General features: G+C 44.6%; 1 pseudogene; it reads right to left on the bottom strand.

Moving 5' to 3' along the window:
- Positions 1-13778: 13778 nt before the first annotated feature.
- On the bottom strand, positions 13779-13896 carry LOC126282703 (5S ribosomal RNA; annotated as a pseudogene).
- Positions 13897-14642: the final 746 nt, after the last annotated feature.

Below are 14642 nucleotides of genomic sequence, written 5' to 3'. Positions count from 1 at the left end.
GTTTGTGGATTTTTGGTTGGCATCAGAGGACAGGTGCAGTGGGATTGATCTGTGTCAACTTTCTTTACTCTGTGTTACCCAGTACAATGTCAATATTTTTCAGAGTGTTTTTTGCTTTTGCCTGGAATCTGTTTGTTGGGTCTGATGTTAACTTTGTAATGTTATTTTGTATAATGAATTCTTGTGTTTTTTCAATGTATTGTTCTTTGTCTATCACAATATAAAACTAACAAAACTGTACTGTTATAGATCCCACCGATAGTGCCTTAGAGCAAGGATAATCAGAAGAGGATGAAAGAAAACACAAGATGGTAAACAATGACATACAAACACAAACTCACCCATAAAATCACCAACATTTTCAAAAGACAGGGAACAAACACAGGATACATATCAGATAATTTTGTACAAAAATGCACCCCAAAACTGACAAAAAACAGACGTGTACCAGAAGGCAGGTATATATCAACTACAGTGTAACACTTTTGAAGGCAGATACATAGGACAAACAGGTAGAACATTTGATGTCAGATACAAAGGACACAGGAGAGCCTATAAATATGGGACAAACCACTTGACATTTGCAGAACACCTAAGAGATCATGATCAAAGGCTCCCTCCCTCTCTCCCTCCCTCTCGCCACCATAGGTAGGGAGAGCTGCCTGTTCTATCTTGCCATTGGTGGTGCACAAAGAGATCCTTCTAGTGGCATTGATACCTCCAGTCTGTAGAAATCAGTCACATACAGACAAAAGGCAAGAAGAAGAGAACGCTTTCTGCAGACAAACATATTTCTCGGAAATACTGGCCCCTTTGGAATGACAACGAAATTCCGGAGAACGCTCCAGATCGCTTTTTCAAACAGCCACCAACACCGCCGAGCGCCTCGCCTCGTTTTTTTTCTGTGGCCCACTGCCATTCCTCAGCGGCTGTTGGCCGCACCTGCCAGTCGATCTTACCCTGCGGATGCTGACCACCTTGAGGCAATGGTCCTTCTCCAACACAAAAACATGTCTAGTCAACTGGACAATAGGAGATAAACTTGTTCATCGGAAATATAGTAACAAACCCCTGCTCCCATATGTTGTTGTGAGGTCAGGGGGCTCAGGTGTGGTGACGACATCGCACAGACTAGGCTCGCCCCCAATGCCTCCAATAGGCCTGTCGTTTTGCGATGGAGAACACATTTATTTAATGTCAATGCAACTCTTTTCTGCAATCTGTTAAACGTATTTCTCTGAAAGGCTGGACCCCCTCTGGAACAACAACAAAATTCCGGAGAACTCTCCAGATGGATTTTTCAAAGGCTGGTTGCTTGGAATCAGGAAGCCTTCTGCCTAAATTGACCGCATACCCCAGAGCACCTTCCCACCGCAGTATCTCCAGAACAAGGCACCACCACAAGTACGTGGCTGGGCGGTCAGCATTATCGACACCGACAAAAGCTACACTTACAATACAGAGCGACCCCAGCATCCCTCAGAACAAAACCATGGCAAATTATTGCTATCCTGACCATAGGTTGTTTGTCTGCAAGAACAGCAGCGATCTTCTGTGACTCAGCCAACCCGTCTCCAATAGCCCAGCCAGCAAATGCATTCCATTCTGAGCACTGCACTGTAAGATTTGTATTTAACATCAATGCACCTCCTATAATCAAGCATGCATTAAAAAGGAAAACACAATTGAGCCATGTGTGGCTCATGTTCTTGCCATTTATTGCTTGTGACCTCGTCTTTACAGTACTTGCCCCCTGTTTTTTATTCGATTTACTGGCATCACTAAGATCCTGGCTTGCCTACCCATGAGCGGAAGCAGCAGCGCTTATCGATAAGAGCACTGTCGTATTATCTTTGGAGCGACCGCTAGTATTTCCGGGTCGTCGTGTGTCGGGAGTGGGTTGGGATGGAGCAGCAGTGAGGTCCGGACAGCCATGACTTGCCCGACCATTGCTGACACACGTGACTTGAGTGGGGACGACCTTGGCTGGTCGTTCGGTCGGTCGTCCCATCGGATGACTTGTATTTGGTCGCCGACCGCTTCTGGGTTCTCCATGTGTGTCGACTTATGGCGCGTGCTTATTGTTCCGCAGGCACTGGTTTTAGAACAGTGTGTAGCTTGTGGTTTTGACTGACCAGTTAGTGTAACGCTGTCTGCATGTTGGATGCAGTCGGTTGGTTGGGACAGAGCAGCGAGGAAGTCTCCACGGCACGCAGTCAGCCCGGGACAGCTGGTGGCGTGCACGCGCGGTCTGATTGTGAGGTGCTAGCTGCGAGAGCTACCAACTTCTTTGCCCATCGAACGTGGAGACTGAAGTTGAGTGATCAGTTAACCTGTTATGAAACCTCAACTGCTGTGACATCTCTTCGTTCATTGCTGGTTGTTGCTTATTGGGCTGTTCCAGCTAGCAGCAACGTAGGGTGTGTTGGAGTCAGCGAACTTTGCAGCCGTCTTCGTGTATGTCCTGTTCGGTCCTTAACTATTAAATTGGTTGTTACTTATCAGTGAAGTACACCAGTGGTGTTTTCTGCCTTGTGGCCGTTAACGCCGCAGTTACCTGCCCTGATCGTTAGCGTAGTTTTCCGGCAGTGTGTTTTTCCACGCCGTGTTGATGCTGTCTAACACGGCGTGTAGTTCGACAGCCTTTTACTTGTTTGTTCATATTTTTTCTCTTAGAGTGGTTATTGTGCCTTGGCTGTTTTTAGACGCCAATTTTGAAGACGTAATGCTACTGGTATCTTTGTTCTTCGCAGATACTTTCTGTTGTCATGCCATTGGTCGGACGGAAGGGAATTGATTAGTTTGCTGGACGATCCTTCAGCCGTCCCTGGGTCGGGCTGCCATCCGATTATTTAACCCTACTTTTGGCTGCCTGTCTCACCTCACCTCACCTTACATTAGAGGTATCTCCTCAGGTCGACCCTTGGAACACTTCTGAGCACCACTGTTCTGTTGGTTTTAAATTGTGATTTTGGTTCAAAAATGGCTCTGAGCACTATGGGACTCAACATCTGAGGTCATCAGTCCCCTAGAACTTACAACTACTTAAACCTAACTAACCTAAGGACATCACACACATCCATGCCCGAGGCAGGATTCGAACCTGCGACCGTAGCGGTCGCGCGGTTCCATATTGTGATTTTCATTTTAGTCTGAAGTACTGTACGAGGCCTTCACCCGTCTATTAATTAACTTTGTTTTAATTTTAAAATAAGGCCTTCAGCCGACTTAAACTAAAATTTGAAGACTGATTTGTTTAAATACTACATTTTGAATCTTTCTTCTATCTGAAATTCTTGTTATCCAGGCCTTAAGCCCTGAGTTGTTCAATGTCCAGTGTGTGGCCTTCAGCCTAGCTTTTCCGTAAAATTTTGTTTTAAGATAATGCCTTCAGCCGTCTTAAATTAAAATCTGAAGATTCATTTGTTTAAAACAATTTTAAAAAAATTCTGTTCTATCTGAAATGCTTGTTATCCAGAGCCTAAGCCCTGAGTTGTTCAATGTCTTGAGTGTGGCCTTCAGCCGAGTATTTACGTCGCAATTCTTTATAATTTGTGTTCACGCCTTCAGCCGTTCTTGTTTTTGGTGTGGTTTTGGGCCTTCAGCCCAGGAGGTATCTCAAGTTTTCTTAACTAGGCCTTCAGTCATATTGTTTTATTTTAATCCTTTTAAGGCAATGTGTAGTTAAGTGGTTCTTAGGAAGATAAAAGTTTGTGTGTTTTGAGCAACTGACAGTAACTGATTACGGCCCCCCTCCACAACCATAACCTGTTCCGCTGTATCCTGCGAAACCAGATTCCAACAATCGTGACGATAATAAATGTCCTCTTTCTATGAAAATAGGCGCAGTCCAATTTATATAACTTTTATAAGCAAAATCAGTATAGTTTTTGTGTTCAACTGCAGGATACAATTCGCATCTCACTATTTTACGACGTCCAACGAAGGGCTCCGCTGCAGATTACAGATTATCAGCAGAAACACGTCCACCCTGTGTAAAATTGGGAAAAAAGCTTCTACTATTTTGATGAGAAAATTACCAATTACCGCAGAATGTCCTCGTTACTTGGAAACCGTCATAAGAGTAAAGAAAAAGCGAGAATTTAAACTCTGCACTAAAATCATCTATGTCAAGCAATTTCTTTCAGCTTGATGGACAAATTACACGACCTGAGAGCGTCTCTCGCGTTCAAATCAATATCTGTAAATGAACTGTCATGCACGTGTCTGTTACAAACGTTTCAGACACGTCAAATAACATTAGAGAATACCATCTCCTACACCACTGGCTATCATTCAGAAAAAAACAATCATTTTACGTTCGAAAGCAACAAGCTATAATTTAAGAGGATGTAGCTATTTTGTACACTATGGCGGGTTTATGCGATGTTATATCTTACTAGCGTTTACGAAAAAAATCGTGAGAGCCTGTCTCGCCTTGTTTACGTGGGAGATTCCAGGCGGCATGTCATTGATATCAAATTGATAGACTAATTAATTAAATTGATCATGAGAGTCACTTTGTATGGCGGGTAATTTTTTTCAGCATTCGGATTACACTCACCAGGTAGACCAAATGAGAGTCCATGGAGGGAAGACGATTTTCTTTTCGAGGAACACCACTGGGAACCGACATTTGAAGCTGACCACAGAGAGATTCTACTGTCTACAACATACATTTCCCTTAAGGACCGCCCTATTAAAAATACAATCATAACGACCACGTTACCATCACCCTGATTAAGAAGCGATCTTGGGTCTACAGGCAGACACAAGAGTCGCTGACTGCGTTATGCTTTCTGGTAGAAATGCTGTCTTGAGTGTCTCCATTCAGCCACAAACTTGCTTTGGATCCTGTAGAGAAGTCTTTTAATGATTACAGCCACTGGTAAGTCACATTTGTGACACTCTCATATCTCGAAATGCGTCAGCTTTCTCGAACCTATGTGCTAAGGATCTCATACAGCAAAAACTCCAACGCAGTTATTTAGACTGTCCCTCTGCACCTCAGTCTCTGCCCCGCCCTCACTGCAGCTTCGTCCAAGTGATCTTCCAATTTAAGTCGGACCTGGACGGACGTCGGAGAGCGCTATATTTAACACCTTCTGCAGCCTGTGGAGAAACAGGGCGAACTGAGTTAATGCGGCACGACCACATTTTGAGCACTCGCTTGGAATGGGAACTTGTCATAGTTCCGCCAATTGCGTAGATGTCTAAGGCCAACGGCAAACGAAGCTTTTCTCTGCAGCACGTAGTGGAAAAGATAGTACGAACAGTTACACTGGTGATTCTTGTTGGGAAAATTAGGAAGACTTCACATCATACAGGGCATGGAAGAGGGACAAGGATTTCGTTAGTGTTTTGCAAGTACGAAACCGGTTGCAAAAATTACATGTCCGTTGTTTGAAACTGATTAACAATATTATATTCAAAATAATCTCCATTGCTATTTATATATTTCTCCCACTTCTCTGGGGGGCTATGAATGCCATGCCAAAAAAAAGAAAGCAATTCTCCTTTGAAGTGAACCAGTCAGCGAGCCATTTTCGTACATTTTCATACGAATTGAAGCGTTGTTCAGCGAGAGTGTGCCGCAGTGATGCAAATAGATGATAATCGGATGGAGCCAAGTCTGGAAAGCAAGCCGGATGTCCTAGTATTTCTGAAACGAACGCCTCGATCATTTCCCTGACCCGTTTTTTGTGTGTGATGGGGACGTTATCATGGAGCAATATGACTTTGTGTTACCTTTTTCCATATTCCGATCGTTTTCCACGTAATGCTCGATTTAAACCGATCATTTTCTGTTGGTAGCGATCAGTGTTAACGGTTTCACCAGGTTCTAGCAGCTCTGAATAGATGAAACCCTTCTGATCCCACCAAACACAGAGCATTGTCTTCTTTCCAAAGCGATTTGGTCTCTCAGTGGACGTCGATGGTTTGCCTGAATACACGCAAGATTTACGACGCTTAGGATTCTAAAAAAAATCCATTTTTCATTCGCAAGTGGTCTTACGATTTGCTTGCTGTCTTTCATGCAGTTCATGTGCAAACCATTTTCCCACCTTCTGCACGTTTCCCATAGCTTTCAACCGCAGAGAAACGGCTTTCTGCCTCACATTCAATTGTTCCTCGGGTTCCTGTTGAGTTTGAGTATCATCTTCAGCCAATAAGGCCTGTAACTCGTTTTGTGTGAACTTTTCCGGTGGTTTACCTCGATCGTCGTTTTCCACGTCAAAATCACCAATTTTGAATTCTTTGAACCACTCGAAAAACTGTTTTCCCAAGAGCATGTTCGTCGAGAGCTTCGACAAGTATTCGATGCGATTCTGCAGCAGTTTTCTTCAAATGATAACAGAAAACCAATGCTGTCGTCAAATCGTAGTTCATAGCCACGAAACTCGACACGTTTACGGGTTTGAAACAAATACCGTTACTGTGTGCTGACATTCGTCGTCAATCATTACAGGAAGCAGATGGCACTGCAGACGCGGTCCCACGGACCGTACACTGACGGCTGGCACCATCTCTAGGGAAATTCCGCTTTCATACTTCCACACCTGGTACAGGTACTGCAGTCCGAAGGAGACCTGCGTCTCTCAGGGTGCATTCATGTCCGTCACCCAAACATTCTCTCCCTCCTCGTTATTTTGTGCCATTCAACGGAGAATAACCACGAACTATAAAAACACCGCTAATGTCATCCGTCAGAGAACTCGATATCGCCGCGTCCCTGTTTTCTGATGTATCGAAAACAAATATCGTCTGCCTGCCGACATTGACCGTACGTGGCGATCCCATTAGATATACAGATATTGGTTCATTGGAGCAGGTGGCCTGTACTGTAGGAGGACTGAGGACGGTATCCCGCAGACTATCAATCGCATCATTTTGTTTTTTCCACCACGACTTCGAGGTTTGTGTCAGGTGCTAAACCGACATTAACACTCCTCGTTCCACTGGCTTTGACTGAAAAATGGACATCGCACGGTGTAAATTATACTGCTGCTGGTTCCACAATGCACACAGGATGATTGAAATAAAAGAGGAAGGCGGTGTTTCTTATTGACAAAAAATGCGGAAGACATCGCGACATTTGGAAACTGGTAGATTTTTGCAGTGGCGAGTTTCCAAATAAGTGTCCGAGGCTGACTGATGACCGCTACGTTTAAAGCCATCTTACACAGTAATGTGGGAGCAGATGTCTAGGTGTCCCGTTTCGATTGATCCGTCATACTGCAGTCTTGTACGCGATCACTATTTCGATGCAGGCCAACCTCGGAGGATGTTGCTTCCACTAAGACTTTCTCCATCTCAAACAAGTGATGTCAGTCAATAACCATGTGATAATCAACAGCATACCAGTGGACGGATGGGATGGAAAAGAAACTGTCGATTTACTGTAATTAGAACCACAGTTGATAATGCTATCAATTTTAGCATTTTACAAGTTGTTTTCAAAATTTCAGCACCTACTAATGAGGCGGCAGTGTTTTTCTCAGTTTCTGTATCATCGATAAACCACCACTCCACTGCTTTGCGAGCACTATATACAAGATTGCGAATGTAGATAGATGACTGTGTAGCTCGTCCAATCATGTTTAATTCTCGAATATATATGTACCAAAGTGTACCAGACAGCGTCCTATATCGATCTACATATTTACAGTACTTCGATCATAGTGTGTTATTGAGGATTGCGATTGCCTATCTTTCCCTCTGCGGATGGGAGTCTTAGAGCATTCACGATACCTAGGATAAAGTTGGAGATTGAGAGATCTCCCCGCTTTGTCTTTCACCCACTGTCCCTGAAACTCTGCCACCGATTTATTTTGCAGCTGACCAGATGTAGGAGGCCCTATATGCACTACACTCCTCGTCTCGTGAAGGAACAGACCGAACCGAGTCCGTAATTCTTGTTTAGTGAAGTTCCGCACTAATCTTACAGGGCCCATCCAAGTGTACAAGATCTCTCCAGATGCGCGCATGTCGAGGAGGTTAGCACTCCTTATCTGTGTACAGTAGATATTAGTGTGTTGTGATTGTATAACAGACGGTGATGAAGAAGAAACATGTGGCTTATGCATGATGGAGCTCAAGAAAGACATAGTTTCAAGCACTTTACGTAAGTCAACTGCGCTATGAATTCAGAAGTGTTGTTCTAATGTCTGGGGTCAGTACCAAGAAGGTATTGGTAAGAGAGAAACGATCGTGGAACATAAACACATACATTCCTAAGGCTACACTATTCTGCACTATATCGATATGTAATGCTACAGTGACGCGGCTACCGACTTATTAGCCATGTGGAATTCAACGCTGTTAACTTCCAATGTAAAAAATATGTTCCTAGCGCATGGCATACATTCTCCCTGCACGTTTCTCTACGAAAAACTATGGTGACAAACTGTGCAGTATAAAACTGCTACCTTGCACAACAAAGAAAACATGGACTCTTTGTAACACCAACACTACATATATAGGTCTCCAGAGGTGTATGACGCCTGCCGTTTACGAATTTCAAGCCCGGTTACGGTTCGGGAATTATGATACGCTCACAACAGCCCTATAAAATGATCGTCGACAGACGAAAATTCATACGAAGAAACAGTGACAAACGCCACGATCAGTAACCAGAGGAGATGTAACAGTCTTACCTTAGTTTACCACCGCCTCTGGTGACCTACCTCTTGCACACAGAAGTCATTGCTCACGTGCAGGATAATACAACCGTTTCGCCTCGACGCCACGCCTCTAGAAGGCCTCCGCTTTTCACTATTAAGGTATGTATCTGTAACATCAGTCTTATCTCCTCCTCCAGAACACGCAAGGTTATTGATTTTGTTCAGTACTGTTTTCATGGTATTCGTCTCTTCCACTGTTACCAGGAAGGGCAACGTCGTTCAAAGAAATTACTGCCCTTATACCTAATGCTATATGCGCCTCCGGTAGTGCATTTTGCCGGAGAGGCTCTGCAGGGCAATGGATAAAGATGTAACGTCCCCTTAGAAAAATTGTGAATGACTGTCGTAGTAAACCTCTTACGTTATTTGATTTTCAAACAGCTAAGCAAAACGGAACGTACTCAGACATTTCTCTCTTTACTTATTCTGATCATCACTAAACTGACACACATTTTTTTTTCTTTTTTCTTTTTCTTTTAGCGCAACGCAATCTGACTTTCAATAATCCCTACAAAAGAATGGCCCTGACTAACAATAGCCTATCACTTACCTCACAAAAATCTTCTTTACTCGAACTACTGCAATACAGCGATCGGCAATACTGCCAGCTAAATGAAAGATTCTAACTACTGAAGGCATTAACTATATATCAGTTCATGACATCCAGTCTTACAAATTTCCTTTTTATGACGGACACACCTCCAGATCGTCCGCTCTCAAAACTCTGCCACCTCTCTCCCCACATCACCACTGCTGCTCACCTCCAACCGCACAACGATACGTGCTTTTCATCCAACTGCCCAACACTACAATAGTGAATATTCCAACAATGCCAACCAGCCACAGACTGCACACAACACAGTGATTTTCATATAGAGCGCTACGTGGCGTTACCAACATAAAAACCTAAACAGCCTACTTACAAAGTCTGATTACGAATCAGCAGGTTGCAGATTTTAATCGGTGGGGCCGCAGAAATTTTTTAGGTTCGAATCCTGGTCGGGTCCATTTATAACAAAAGTTTTAAAAAAGATTGATATGGCGCTGGACTGTAATGATTTATAAGATGGTCAAACGGCTCTAAGCACTATGAGATTTAACATCTGAGGTCATCAGTCCCCTTGACTTAGAACTAGCAGGTTCGAATCCTGCCTCGGGTATGGGTGTGCGTGATGTCCTTAGGTTAGTTAACTTTAAGTAGTTCTAAGTTCTAGGGGACTGATGACCTCAGCAGTGAAGTCCCGTAGTGCTCAGAGCCATTTGAACAATTTGAACTTACAACTACTTAAACCTAACTAACCTAAGGACATCACACGTCAATTCCCGAGGAAGGATTCGAACCTGCGACCGTAACATCAGGACGGTTCCGGACTGAAGGTTTATAAGCAGTTATCCAAGGGTCGTTACTTCAAATCCAGTCCGAAACGTTATTTTAACTTATTTGCAAACGACTCAGCAGTTCTCTCATATGAAAAACAAATCACGTTTACAAAACTTCAAAAAACCGATAAGAAACGTAGTACTGTTGTGTTTTCCTTGCCGTTTATATGCTCTTACATTGGCAATCGCTGTTCACACAAGTCGTTCTAATTAATGTGGACATACAAAAAATGGCTCTGAGCACTATGGGACTCAACATCCATGGTCATCAGTCCCCTAGAACTTAGAACTACTTAAACCTAACTAACCTAAGGCCATCACACACATCCATGCCCGAGGCAGGATTCGAATCTGCGATCGTAGCAGCAGCGCGGATCCGCACTGAAGCGTTCTCGCTTCCCGCGCCCGGGTTCCCGGGTTCGATTCCCGGCGGGGTCAGGGATTTTTCTCTGCCTCGTGATGGCTGGGTGTTCTAGGTTCTAGGGGACTGATGACCATAGATGTTAAGTCCTATAGTGCTCAGAGCCATTTTATTTGAATTAGAACCTCTTTTTATCTTTTTATTAACTTTTTTTATTTTGTTCCGTAATGTTCGTTGTGTTTGGTCTGGGCGGACGTCATAGGACAACCGTTCAAGTTGATCGTTGATTCCTTTACTCAGTTGTTTTTTTATTACAGAGGGCCAGCGCCTCTCTGACCGAATACGCTGAGCTACCGTGCCGGGTCGGCTAAAGCGGCCGGCTCAATAGCTAATCTGGTTGCTTGTTGCTTGTAAGGGACAAAATGTGACAGGAGCATACTACCGAAATCTCCTGGCGAGCTTACGCATAGTTGTGGAGACGAAGAGTAGCGGGATGCGATTCAAGACGGTGCTTCTGCTCGACGGCAAAGCCCCCAGCTCAGCTCTGCACGGGACGCAGCCGCATATGTTGCTTGTTGGGGCTATCAAATTATTGCCTCAGCCTCGTATTTTCCAAACATGGTATCCAATGAGTTTTCCCTCTTTCCTTGGATCAACGAATCATTACATGCCAGGCATTTTCAGGGTCACTACGACAAGATCTTTAGGTAGGGATGGCGGTTATCACCGAAACAACCCATTTTCGGTTTACAGATTTTTTACGTCCCCAGTTTAACCTGACTGCTACACCCACCAAAATAAATCCTTTCTGAAATAAGCGATTTTCTGTTTTTTTATTGCTGTTGTGTCCAGTAATAAACGTAGACTACGAACAAATATTGAAAAATTCTAACGAATGTGAAGGAGTGGAAAACCTCGACAGATACGAAGTTGAGGCTGTGGCAGAAACCGGTCTCAGTGTCTCCAGCAAAAATGACGAAGGTGAAGGAGGCGGGCGCAGCGACGGCGGCAGCGAAAGGTCACAAGTTCATGACTTTCCTACATTTCTAACTTTTCGATGGCGTCATGTCTTTCACCCTAAAGGAGTCACAGTTACTAGCCCAAGTTTATAACGCATGAACAAAATTATATCAAAAATTTGCTTTCTCTTCCAAGGAACATTGTGGATGTTTTCTCTTTCTATATGCTGCAGCTAGGCTCTTGTGCCCCCTCGCATTTTTGATTTTGTAAAGTAATTAGAGCATTGTACTGCATTGCTCCCACATGACGCCAGTGAGAAACTGCTATATTGACCCAGTGTGCCGTCTAACAGACCTCACCACACAGCAGCAGGTACATTATTAAAAATCAAATAAAACCAGTGTCGGTGGCGTTATCAGTGACAACCTTACTTCTAAGTATCTCTCTCCACCGGCCGGGGTGGCCGAGCGGTTCTAGGCGCTTCAGTCTAGAACCGCTCGATCGCTACGGTCGCAGGTTCGAATCCTGCCTCGGGCATGGATGTATGCGATGTCCTTAGATTAGTTAGGTTTAAGTAGTTCTAAGTTCTAGGAGACTCATGACCATAGAATGTAAGTCCCATAGTTCTCACAGCCATTTGAACCATTTTTGATCTCGCTCCGTCTGCCGCCACCAGTAGCCATAATGGCGGGGAAAATCCTGAAGAAGGTCTGAGGACAGGACTGCAGCCGGTTGCTAACAGATTGGGACTGTTTTTATTGATTTTTAACACTTTACGACGATCGCTGTGCTCCAATTACTGAAAATTTTCTAAAATTTTAGGTACATCATTTTCTCAGCAATGCTTTGTTGATTACTATGTCATATTTTTGTTGCTCGTTTGTAATATTTCAAAGCAACGGAACTTTACTAATAAACATTGCTAACGTAAAAAAATATTTTTTTAAAAAACCGAAGAAATACCGAAAAATATCGGTTATTCAGAACTAAAATATCGGTTTCAGTTTTAAACGAAAGTTTTTTACCCATCCCTCTTTGGATGTGGAACACTTTCGGAACAGCCAAAACGCATGACTTCTACAACCAATGTCTCTGCCAAGTCATACATCTTCAGGAAAAGCGGGCCACATTGAAGGATGAATCTGTAGGGATGGACCATCAGCTCCAGCATATTTCATGGTCGACACTGCGGTAACGTGGTGGGCAGCCTGAGTGGGTGTTGGTTTAAAGACATAATGGTGATTATGAGGATGAGGACCTGGACAGCGGTGCTTTGTGTGACGGGAGAGGACAGCGTCTGACGCTAGCTGCGGGAGCCCTGTCCGGTTGGCTCCCTCTGTCAGCTGGTGACACTTAAGGCTGTTACGCAACGCGACCTGTTCCCTTGCAGCCCAGCTGATTGCCGTCTCAAACAAGGCGAGGCGAAGACGGACCATTAGCAGCCTCATCACGCGACGCCGTTCCTTCCGTCGCACCGTGTCAGCGGTTATTTTGGTCGCTGTTGAGGCAGCCAAACGCCAACTGACTTGATCGTCTTATGTACAGTAGGCAGCTGAGAAGAGTGCCAGCGAGATGCGAGGTGGGTAGGAGGACGTCCTTAAACAACATGAAGTGTTTTGTTTAAAATCTAGATCCTACTGCCAACGACCCCCCCCCCCCCCCCCCCCCCGCTTACCTCTAAGTGAGATGTGTTGGAACAGCCACTCTGCCCTTTCCCGCCCCCGCCCACCACCTCGCATGACGTTACGGTGACAGCGTAGTAGACATATAAGAAATGTAAAAATATATTGCACTTGTTTTAAAAATTGATTAAAACTAAAGAGTCATGTTTTATTTATAAAGTGTATTAAACAGTTTTTTCAGCATGGAATTAAAGACCCTTCATTTTAGACATGATAAAAAAAAAGCACTCCGTCTTCAGGCCACGAGTGGCCTACCGGGACCATCCAACCGCCGTGTCATTTTCAGTGGAGGATGTGGATAGGAAGGATGTGATAAAAAAAGCGTCTTCAGGCCACGAGTTGCCTACCGGGACCATCCGACCGCCATGTCATTTTCAGTGGAGGATGTGGATAGGAAGGATGTAATAAAAAAAGCACTCCGTCTTCAGGCCATGAGTGGCCTACCGGGACCATCCAACCGCCGTGTCATTTTCAGTGGAGGATGTGGATAGGAAGGATGTGATAAAAAAAGCACTCCGTCTTCAGGCCACGAGTGGCCTACCGAGACCATCCGACCGCCGTGTCATCCACAGTGGAGGATGCGGATAGGAGGGGCGTGGGGTCAGCACACCGCTCTCCCGGTCGTTATGATGGTATTCTTGACCGAAGCCGCTACTATTCGTTCGAGTAGCTCCTCCATTGGCATCACGAGGCTGAGTGCACCCCGAAAAATGGCAACAGCGCATGGCGGCCTGGATGGTCACCCATCCAAGTGCTGACCAAGCCCGACAGGGCTTAACTTCGGTGATCTCACGGGAACCGGTGTATCCACTGCGGCAAGGCCGTTGCCCTTAGACATGATAACCCAGAGTAATATTAGGACGGACAGACAAACAGAGACAGGCGGACAAAAAGGATCCACAGAAATCCACTGACGAAAAACAACGAAACACCAAAAAATAAAATTGCGCGAATACATTTGTCTAAGTAACATATTTAAGTGATTAACGTTGCAAGATCACAGGTTAACGGAAACGTGAGATACGCCCTGCAAATGTGAAGTGCTGGTACATTAACAACTGGTATAGCTGCCAGACTGTTGAGTGCAAGCACGCAAATGTGCATGCATTGTGTTGTACAGGTGCCGGATGTCAGTTTGTGGGATGGGTTCCATGCCTGTTGCACTTGGTCGGTCAATACAGGGACGTTAACGCTGTTTGTGGATGACGCATATGATATCCCATATGTGCTCGATTGGAGACAGATCGGGTGATCGAGGAGACCGAGACAAACTGTCAACACTCTGCAGAGCATTTTGGGTTACAATGGCGGTATGTCGAGGAGCCTTATCCTGTTGGAAAACACCCCATGGAATGCTGTTCATGAATAGCAGCACATCTTATCACCAGACTGACAAACAGATATTCAGCCATGGTGGGTGGGTTAACAACGACAGCGCTCCTCCGATCATATGTAAACGCACTCCAGACCATAATCCTAGGCGAGGTCAAGTGTCTTGTAGCCCTCAACTGGCCTCCTTCTAACCAACATACGATCATCACTGGGACCGAGACAGAAGTAGCTTTCATCGAACAA

The sequence above is a fragment of the Schistocerca gregaria genome, chromosome 7 (assembly GCF_023897955.1).
Source record: "Schistocerca gregaria isolate iqSchGreg1 chromosome 7, iqSchGreg1.2, whole genome shotgun sequence".
NCBI classification, from domain to species: domain Eukaryota; kingdom Metazoa; phylum Arthropoda; class Insecta; order Orthoptera; family Acrididae; genus Schistocerca; species Schistocerca gregaria.
The sequence above is the reverse complement of the archived record's forward strand: the minus strand, read 5'-3'. Positions and strand labels throughout refer to the sequence as shown.